General features: G+C 41.8%; 1 pseudogene; it reads left to right on the forward strand.

Annotated features, from left to right (window-relative positions):
* The first annotated feature begins 2,612 nt into the window (after window positions 1-2,612).
* LOC118901217 lies at window positions 2,613-4,028 on the forward strand (annotated as a pseudogene).
* Window positions 4,029-11,320: the final 7,292 nt, after the last annotated feature.

An 11,320-nucleotide genomic window follows, 5' to 3' on the forward strand; every position in this document is an offset into this window, starting at 1 on the left:
TCTACATCGGCTCCACTGAGAGAACTGACATGGTGACTATGTGGAACGTCCCATAATTCAGTGTCTGAAGGGTGGAATATGAGAGACCGTGGAGAGACAAGAGAAGAAACAGGTGAGTAGACCCTGCATTCTGGAACTGGGTCTTGTTTCTATCTCCAACTAGCTGTTGGTCTCTGAACTTCAGAGAGGAAGTTGTATCAAGATGTGTGTACAGGGCTTCCTTGGTGGCGCAGTGGTTAAGAATCTGCCTGCCAATGCAGGGAACACGGGTTAGAGCCCTGGTCTGGGAAGATCCCACATGCCGCAGAGCAACTAAGCCCCTACGCCACAACTGCTGAGCCTGTGTGCCACAACTACTGAAGCCCGCGCGCCTAGAGCCTGTGCTCCACAACAAGAGAAGCCACTGCAATGAGAAGCCTGTGCACCGCAACGAAGAGTAGCTCCCGCTCGCCGCAACCAGAGAAAGCCCATGCACTGCAACAAAAACCCAATGCAGCCAAAAATAAAAATAAAAAATAAATAAATTTATAAAAAAAAAAAAAGGTGTGTGTAGGATCCCTCCTAGTTATAAGAGGCTGTGTCTCTGGATACCACCTATCCCAGAACCGTGCTAAGTGCTGTTATGGTGATGGGGTGTGGAGTGGGTGGGGAGGGGGGAAGCGGAGATCAAAACCATAGTCTATATGCCAGCTGAAAAGTCAGGACTGGCACAAACAGAACTACTTGATAACAACAGAGACAGTCCCAAAAGGGGGCAGGTATCTGAAGACTTCAACTTGCAAATAGAGTTTAGAGAAGGCAAAAGTGAGTGGGAATTCTCTCCCATGGAATTGGAAAAGATATTCACAAATCATATATGTGAAAAGGGATAACTATTCAGAATATATAAAGTACTCCTACAACTCAACAACAAAAAACAAACAACCTAATTCAAAAATGAGCAAAAGATAAAGCAATTATACTCTAATAAAAGTGTTAAAAAAAAATGAGCAAAAGGGAATTCCCTGGAGGTCCAGTGGTTAGGACTCTGTGCTTTCACTGCAGTGGGCCCCGGTTCGATCCCTGGTCAGGGAACTAAGGTCCCACAAGCTGCACACGTGGCCAAAAACAAAACAAACAAAACAAAACAAAACAAAAATGAGCAAAATACTTCACAGTTCTCCAAAGAAGATATACAAATGGCCAATAAGCTCATGAAAATTTGCTCAGTGTCACTATGTCATGAGCCACTAGAGAAAATGCAAATCAAAACCACAGTGAGATACCATTTGACATGGCCCATCCATTAGGATGTCTATATCAAACAAAGAAAATAAAAAGAAAGAAAACAAAGAACAAGCTGTGAAAAGGATGTGGAAAAATTGGAACCTGGTGCGTTGCTGGTGGGAATGAAAAATAGTTTGGCATTTGAAACATGTGATCCAGCAATTCCACTGCTGGTTATATACACAAAATAACTGAAAGCAGGGACTCAGATATTTGTATACTCATGTTCATAGCAGCATTATTTACAATACCCAAAAGGTGGAAACAACTCAAATGTTCATCAACAGATGAAAAAACAAAATGTGGTATATACATACAATGGAATATTATTCAGCCTTAAAAAAATAATGAAATTCTGATACATGCCACAACATGGGTGAACTTTGAAAGCATTTTGCTAAGTGAAATAAGCCAGTCACAAAAGGAAAAATGATGTATGATTCCACCTATATGAGATACCTAGAGCAGTCAAATTTAGAAAGACGCAAAGTAGAATGGTGGCTGCCAGGGACTGGGGAGAGGAGGGAGTAGGAAGTTGTTGTTTAATAGGTACAGAGTTTCAGTTTTGCAAGATGAAAAGAGTCTCGCAGATTGATTGCACAATGTGAATGTACTTAACACTATTGAACTGTACACTTAAAAATGATTAAGATGGTAAATTTAATGTTATGTGCATTTTACCGCAATATAAAAATTTAAAAAGAGAAATAGAAGTAGTGGAGCTAGGATTCAAATCCAGGTCATCTGATGACAATACGTGCTCTTAACACTAGGCTACACTAGTCCTGCAGGTAATAAGACCCATGAGCCTTAGAAGGTAGTTTATCTGTCACCCTGTCTTGCCAGAGCATGTCCCTTGGATTCCACTTATATGAGGTATCCAGAATAGGCAAATTCATAGACAGAGAGAATAGAATAGAGGTTACCAGGGGCTGGAAGGAGGAAGGAATGGGGAGTTATTTTTTAATGGGTACAGATTTTCTGTTCGGGATAATAAAAAAGTAGACCTCACACCAAAAAACATTCTTTTCTCTTGTGACATGATCCACTATCTTAATAGTGCAAATGGCATTGCCAGAATAAACACTCTTCTGATCACTACTTCCTTGAAATTCATGAGGATTCTTCAGTTCATAATGAGGTTATAGTTCATTTGGACCCAGACTTACCTATATTCTTGTGTCCTAATAAAGCCCAAAGTGAAGATCTCCACAGAGGTCACTCAGGGGTTTACTTAAGCAACCACCCACTTTTCACGAATTCTTACTAGGACTTTAAAGACCTTAGATTACCTTGTTATTTTATGTTCATCCAATACATAGTTAACATTTTGCTGCATTCTAAAGATGAAGTGAGCTCTAGGACTGGTATCAATCCATTTAATTTTTTAGCTAGAATATCATAAGTTTCCAAAGAAAAGTTACAGTTTTGTCAAACCAAAGTTCATTGCCTAGGGCATGATTTATACCAAGAAGGCAAAGCTCTCACTTGCAGACTATCTGCAAACCATTCATTTTCCAGACTCACTATCAAACAAGAGGATTCTTTGCTAGGACTCCTAGTTATTGCCAGCAATGGATTCCCAACTTTTCTGAAGTTGCTATTTAATGAAGTTCTCAGTAACTCACCCTCTTCTATGAAAACCTAAACATGACCAGGCATTGTGTGATATAAATTTAGCTCTCCAACCACCTCCTTCAATCTGGAACTAACTAATTATTATAAACCTTTTTTTTGTTTGTACATGAGCAACCTGGACAGGCCCTTGGTGTTCTGACTCAATTTTATAGGAATCTGATTCAGTTCTGACTCAAAAGCATGGAGACCAATTGCTTACCACAGCCTCCTCTAATTATAGCTTTATAATAACTTTTTTTTTGTTGATTTTTTAAATTGGCTGCCATTCAAACCCTGGTGGATTGCAAAATGCCCCTTCTTGTCCTCCCATTCACCCTGGCCGGGGCCCCCTTTCATTGGGGACCTGTCTTAGTCCTTTCAAGCTGCTATAACAAAATACACAGACTGGATAGCTTATAAACAACAGAAATTTATTTCTCACAGTTCTAGAAGTTTGATGTCCAAGATCAGGATGCTAGCACAGTCGGGTGAGGGCTTTCTTCCGGGTCGGAGATGTCTCATTGTGTCCTCACATGGCTAGGGATCTCCTGGATCCTCTTTTATAAGGCACTAATACCATTTATGAGGATCCCCTCCACAGTTGAAGCACCTCCCAAAGCCACCACCTACTAATAACACCACCCTTGGGGTTAGGATTTCAACATGAATGTGTGGGGTTCACAGACATTCAGACCATGGCAGAGCCTGTTCTCATTGGTTATCGACTAATTCTCTCTTAAATGAGTCAGCCAGTCTCTCTCTAATTGCCCGGCCAGTCTTCAAGTGGTGCCGCCACAGAAGCCTAAGAAGTCAACCTGGAAGTTTAATTTGGACCTTACTCATCCAGTAGAAGATAGAAGTTTGATTCTGGAAATTTTGAACAGTTTCCATGAGAGAAGGTTAAAGTCAATGGAAAAACTGGAGATCTTGGGAATGTCATTCCCATTGAATGCTTCAAGAATAAAATCACAATTGTTCCTGAGAAATAGTTCTCTAAAAGGTATTTGAAATATCTTACCACAAAATATCTTAGGGAGAACAATTTTCATGATTGACTTTATGTGGTTGCATCTGACAAGGAGACTTATGAAGTTTGTTACTTCCAGATTAGTCAAGATGAAGATGGATCTGAGTCTGAGGACTAGGTGAAGCTGCCCCTTATAGGGTTTTGAAAACAAATGAGGCATGCAGGAGAAATAAACATCTAGAAATGGACCTTTAGTTTATTAGTGAATAAGATATTGTAATCTGTTAAAAAAAAAATGAGTCAGCCAGGTCGGCATACCTGGGCTGATTTACCTGTGCTTTCCCATCCCCTCCACCAGTGGTTTTATGATTGCACATAATACTTTGAAAAATCAGCAAGAGCTTTGCAAACCATACTGAAAATCCTAGACCCCATGCAAAGCCTTCTCTGTGGAGATGAACAAGGAGGCACCATAGCAGTGTCAGAGGAGGTCTGCTAAAACATAAAATTTAAATAAAACCCAAAGTTTTATAACAAAATGCCCAAAATGTTCATGCTTTGATCAAAAATCACTCAAACCAAGAATCAGGAAAATCTCTCAATATGAATGAGAAAAGGCAATAATCAGATACCCATATCCAAATGATATAGATGTTAGAATGATCTGTCAAAGAAAGATTTTGAAGAAGCCATCATAATAATGTATCAGTGAGCCATTATGAACAGATTTGAAACCAACGAAAACAGAAAGTCTCAGTAAAGAAATAGAAGATAAGAAAGGGGTAAATGGAAATTTTAGAACTTAAATATAAAATACAGTAACCAAACTAAAAGTCAATGGATGGGCTCAATAGCAGAACTGAAGAAACAGAGGAAACAATCCATGGACCTGAAAATAGAACAATAGAAATAACTCAATTTGAACAACAGAGATAAAATAGACAGAAAAATAAAATGAATATAGAATCAGGGACGTGGGGAGCTATACAAAAAATCTAGTGGTTGTGTCACCAGAGTCTTAGAAAGAGCAAGAAAGGGGGCAGAGATTAAAAAGTATTCAAAGAAATAATGGCTGAAACATTTCCTAAATTTCCTGAAAATTTGTCCAAAAGACATAAGCTTACAAATTCAGGAAACTGAGTGAACCCCAAATAGCACAAACCCTCAAAATCTATGCCAGGACACATCATAGTCAAACATCTGAAAACTAAAAACAAAGAAAAAATCTTGAAAGCAGCAAAAGAGAAAAGATGCATTATTTATAGGGGATAAACACTTTGAATGACAGCAGGTTTTCTTATCAAAATCCATGGAGGCCAGAAGGACGTGGCACATTTTTCATGTGCTGAAAGAAAAGAAGTGTCAACCCAGAATTCTATATCCAGCAAACATATCCTTCAGGAATGAAGGAGAAATCAAGACTTTCTCAGAGGGAGGAAAATTAGGAGAATTTGTCCAGCAGACCTATCCTAAAAGAATGGCTAAAGGAAACTCTCTAAACAGAAAGAAAATGATAAAAGAAGAAATCATGGACTTCCCTGGTGGCTCAGTGGTTAAGAATCCGCCTGCCAATGCAGGGGACATGGGTTTGAGCCCTGGTCTGGGAGGATCCCACATGCCACAGAGCAACTAAGCCTGTGCACCACAAGTACTGAGCCCACATGCCACAACTACTAAAGCCCACTTCATGCAACAACAAAGACCCAGCACAGCCAAAATATAAATTAATTAATTATTTTTTTTAAAAAAAGAAGAAGAAATCTTGTAAGGAAGAACATCAAGAAGGAAGAAAGTATGACAGAAAGATTAAAAGTATAATAGCAACAAATTGAGATAAAGAATACTTTGAACTGCTAGATGGAGAGAGTCCCCACCAACATATAACAGAGAATTTATTTATTTATTTATTTATTTATTTATAAATTTATTTTATTTATTTACTTTTGGCTGCGTTGGGTCTTCATTGCTGCTCAAGGGCTTTCCCTAGTTCTGGCAAGCGGGGGCTACTCTCCATTGCAGTGTGCGGGCTTCTCATTGTAGTGGCTTCTCTTGTTGCAGAGCATGAGCTGTAGGCATACGGGCTTCTGTCGTTGCGGCACGTGGGCTCAGTAGTTGTGGCACACGGGCTTAGTTGCTCCACGGCATGTGAGATCTTCCTGGACCAGGGCTCGAACCTGTGTCCCCTGCATTGGCAGGCAGATTCTTAACCACTGAGTCACCAGGGAAGCCCATGAGTGCTTTTCGAATTCACAGCAAACAGTACTTCTATCTCCCAAGCAACTCGTCTGTAAAATGGTTCATGTCAACTACATTTGGGTATGACGAGCATGGAAACAATAAAAGGCACACAAATCAAAATTATACTGTTTCCTAAGCATGCTGTAGTATCAATTTTATATTTAGTTATGTTGAGTTTTGACGTGTACAGAATTCCATCAAAATGTCTCTGTGTAATTTCATGGGAAGTACATTTAACCTAAGCTCTATTTGGCTGATCTTGAAGGAACCATTCTCCGAGCTTGTTTGCCCAGCTGCTGCCTGGAACACAGTGTGGGGCTGGGATGAAATCAGTGATGGGGTTGGTGGGTGATCAGCCAGCCTTGGACAGAATATTTCAAATAACCACCTGTATATTACTTTATAAGCTTCTGCAGTTTTGACTTTAATAGATTTTTAATATTTTAAACACGTTTAAAGTTCACATGCTTTTAGTTTTTGCACAAAGGCTCAGACTGGATCCAAGTATTTTTTTGTCCTGCTATTGCAATGAGAAACTATAGGATTTGTTTGTAGTTCCATCGTCACCACTGAACAGCGGTGCCTGTGGCCAGTCTTCCTGGGCCCCGCTAAGATGGACACTGCAGCACGACTCAGAGGTTGGCCACATCTGGTTATTTGACTGTGTTAGCTCTACATACTCCACTGACATGGCTAATTTCAGAGCCATCCCCAGAGACCTGGCTCCCTGCTTCTCCTAGGCAGCTGTGAAGACTGGACATCATAAAGGAGCTAGTCAAGGCCACGTAAGTACCTCTAGAATTCAAATTCTGAGCTCTTTTCTATTAATAGACAAACAGCACTGACACTTGAAACATGCCACTAATTAAATGCCCAGATGTGTAGAAAAAAATAAGTAAATAAAGTTATGCTTAAAATAGGTCCTTGGGCTTCCCTGGTGGCACAGTGGTTAAGACTCCACCTGCCAATGCAGGGGACATGGGTTCGAGCCCTGGTCCAGGAAGATCCCACATGCCGTGGAGCAACTAAGCCCGTGCGCCACAACTACTGAGGCTACGCTCTAGAGCCCGCGAGCCACAACTACTGAGCCCACGTGCTGCAACTGCTGAAGCCTGCACGCCTAGAGCCTGTGCTCTGCAACAAGAGAAGCCACTGCAATGAGAAGCCCGCGCACTGCAGCAAAGAGTAACCCTGCTTGCCGCAACCAGAGAAAGCCCGCGCGCAGCAATGAAGACCCAACACAGCCAAAAGTAAATAAATAAATAAATAATAATAATAATAGGCCCTCAATAGATAGTCAATGAATAAGAAGAGATAACTCGCAAACAGAAAATGAAAAGAGTAGGCTACTACACACAAGTGGAAAGGAAAATGTTAATCTTTAAGAATTTTTTTCAAGTGTGACAGCATTTAATTAATGAAAAAAAATTACATTTCCCACCTCGGTCTGTGCTCCTGGGATCCACCATTCTGTTGGGATTTTCTTGGGCAGGGTGTCATCTAAGATGATCTAAGAATAATTTTTTATATAAAAATGTCTCAATTATAAAAAACTTAGAACAAATGTTTAATGAAAATGTCCAATTCTGCTGAAGCTGGGGTGAAATACGCATACTCATATAGGGCTGCAGCAACTCAAGTTGATACAAAGTAGGTTTGAAAAGCCAGAATTTCATGAAAAAAATAATGCAGAATAGAGTAGGTTTTGTATTATATTACTCTCAGAATATATTGGATTGGTCAAAAAGTTCATTCGGGTTTTTCTGTAAGATGTATGGAAAGACCCAAACAAAGTTTTTGGCCAACCCAATATGTTTAATAGTTTAATTTCCTTAATAGTAAATTAATATGTACATGATAACAAACTACAGAAAGGTCCAGGTTGGGCTTACAGTCTTTTTGAGGTAGTCAGTTCTGTGGAATTCAGGGAGTTATCTTACTGCTCCATCTTTTCCAACCAATTTGAGTGTCCTGTAATAAATCCCTTTCTACTTAAAGCACCTTGAACACCCAGAGGGGTTTCAGTTCCTTGTGCAGAACGCTAAGCACTAAATGGGTTTGACAACATTGCCCAAAGGAGCAGTGTAAGAGACTCAACAGGATGAAAACAGCATTCCAACGTGAGAGACTAGAACTGCTTATTACTGTGAGCTTCTCTCATGGCAACCTAAATCCCTCCTAATGCTAAAAAGCCTATTTACTTCTTGTCAATCCCTTGTTGAATAGCTACAATGTTGAGCTCCAATTCAGGTGTCAGAAATTAACATTTCTGCTAGAGAAAGGTGCATCTGAGCCCAGACTGACTGTGCCTGGGACATGACCAGGGCCCTCCCTACCCCACGGAATGGTGATTGACAGGCCCTCATGATGAGTCCCTGGGATAAGTTTTGTGCAGTTGGATAATACACTTGGCCACATTAGACTTGTCCCTTGATGCTAATGTCCATCTAGTTGACACTGTGCTGCAAAACATACTAATACACACGATGGGTGATCACCCATTAGTAAATCATGCTGTTGTTCTACTCTGATCACCTGTCATAAAATATTCAGAGCTAAAAATGCCTTTCAGTTTAAATGGTCACTAGGGCTTTAGTCCAGTTCAATGGTAAGTTCAGGTTTTGTTATATTTTGGCACAGGCTAGATGTGGAGCACAAACTGAAGAGTTTCAGGAGAAGCACCAAATGGCCCACCCCACACGGAAGGTGGGGACCTGTGCGGTGCAGGAATATGTGATGGGAGGAATGGCCAGAGCCCTCCATTTGGCTATTCCCATCCCTAGCCTGACACTGGCTCTGCTGAGAGGCTCATCTGGTCATGGGAAGCCAGCCAGATGGGGGCATTTTAGGATGTGTTCCCTAGTTTTTTACTGTAAGCATTTAAAATGTTTCCAGTCTTTTGTGGTCATATAAGGAGACGATAGAGTGGAGGAATCTATATGAACATAGCTGGGATTGGAGCTCAAATTACCAAGCATGCCATCCTGCATAGGAAACTCTGGATGACTGGAGATTTGGGAAGGCTCAATTCAGATATCCTGTCACTAATAGAGATGGTTAGCATGTTTGTAAGTCATGTCTGAGGAGCTGTGGTCCTGACTGGCAGGTGGTGAATGTGGGAAGTATGAAGGGTGAATTGACAGGAAGCAGTGAATCTGGGACTTTGTGTCTGGAATGTGGAGAGTGGTTTGTTTCCTGCACAGAGCCCAGTGATGAATGGGTTTGAGAGCACAAACCAAAGAAAGCAGTGTCAGAGACTCAGCATGATGAAAACAGCAGTCCAGCAAGAGAAATTAGACCTTTCAGGTTTTCTCTAACTTTTGTTCATTTTTAGGACATGGTTAGAGCCAAAGAAGAGTTGGTAAAGGGATCAGGGTTGGGACTAGGGTGATGCAAATGAGGCCCCTAGGGCACAAAACTTAAGGAGGTACTCACTCTCTGGGACCAGCTCTACATCTGTATGACCTTGAGAGTGAGTATCTCCTTAAATTTCGTGCCTCCTTGCCTCAAGGTTATCCTGGCCCTGGTAGGGAAATTTTCAGACAACTAAATAGCCTAAGCTCCCCCATCACTCGTGTCCCCACGTCCTTTTCTCCTATTTCCCAGGTCTCTGAATTTTCCCTCACTGCCCACCCCAGGTACAGTACCATAAGAATCTAATCTTAAATTAGATTTGAAAGGAAGGGCAGTGCCAGTTAGTTCCACTGAAGCCTCCCTGTATTCTCCCCTGCCTGGACCAAAGATGGATATGGGGAAAGTGTTTTCCAAGACGGACGTATCTTCCTCATCTCCACTCCCTGAATCCAAGCCCAGGTGAACACCGAAATGGTTTCTCATTCTAATTTTTTTTTTGGCCTTAGCACACAGCTTGCAGGATCTTAGTTCCCCGACCAGGGGACCAGGGATCGAACCTTCACCCTAGACAGTGAAAGCCCGGAATCCCAACCACTGGACAGCCAGGGAATTCCCTCTCATTCTAATTCTGACCTCCCCTCACTCTTGCCTCTCGTCCCATCCTTGGATCAGTTTAGGCCACTCAAGTGCTTTCACTAAGGGTTCCCTTCACTGTCAGCTCTAGGTTGCCCCATTCTGGTCTCAGAGCTAATAAATGGATCCACTTTCTCCAATATGGCAGCTACCTTCTTCCCTTAATCTTTGCTTTACTCAGCCACCTCTTGGCTCTAGGACAGCTCTCAGGTGCCTCCTAGGGTGAGGGAAAAAGCTTTAGCACTCAGAGTGATCTTAGGCAGTTGGCAAACAACCAAGTGTGGGATCTCAAGAAATCTTCCCACCTGCTATCGAATAATTCCTATTTTACTTCTCAGATGTATAGCTCTTGATAAGAATGCAAATACCCCTGGCAAGGCAAATACTTTAATCTGTCATCAAGCAAGGCTTATATGAATAAAGGAGATGAGAATAGATTTTGGTAGAGAGTTTGAGGCCTTGGGTACCTTGAGTTAAAAAGGCTTCTAAAGGATAACCTCGGTGTTCCAAATGGGACAGTTACAATTTTGCAGAGAGCTTTCCTCAAAGTTCCCCGCTCATCACTCCCCTACCTTCCACCTACTTCCCTTATCTCCTCACCTCCTCTCCTGGCCAGTCAGTGCGGGTTGTTGACAGGAAACCCCCGCCCCTTGCTATAAGACCTCTCCAGAGCGCTGCTTGAACGTGCTCATGATGTGGCAGCTGACTTCTGTGGAGAAAGGGATGCCAGAGAGAGAGCAAGAAGGAGCCCCCTATTCTTCTTATGTCCTAATCTCTCACACACCATCATTTCTGCCACATTCTGTTCAACGGAAGTGAGTTGTGAGATTTAGCCCACAACCTAAAGGGAGGCGAATTAGGCTCCACCTTTGAAGGAAAGCATATCAAAAAATTTGTGGACATATTGTACTTAGGCCGTGGGATGAGTCACTGTTATTGCCCATCATAGTTCAATCCATCAGCAGGTCCTGTTGCTCTACATTCAAAATATACCTCAAATCTGACTGTTACCGAGTCCAAGCTCACTCTGCTCGCCGCACGACAGGCCAATGAATTGGAGACGAGGTGTTGAGGCAAGGAATACGACTTCACTGGGAAAGCTGGCAGACCGAGAAGATGGCAGACTTGTGTCTCCGCTAAACCATCTTATCTGAGTCTGGATGCCAATTTCTTTTATAGAATTAGAGAGGGAGAGGCGGTGAGGAAGTCAAGTAAAAGGGCCATCAGTCTTGCAAAACATCTCCT

The sequence above is a fragment of the Balaenoptera musculus genome, chromosome 1 (genome assembly GCF_009873245.2).
Source record: "Balaenoptera musculus isolate JJ_BM4_2016_0621 chromosome 1, mBalMus1.pri.v3, whole genome shotgun sequence".
NCBI lineage: Eukaryota > Metazoa > Chordata > Mammalia > Artiodactyla > Balaenopteridae > Balaenoptera > Balaenoptera musculus.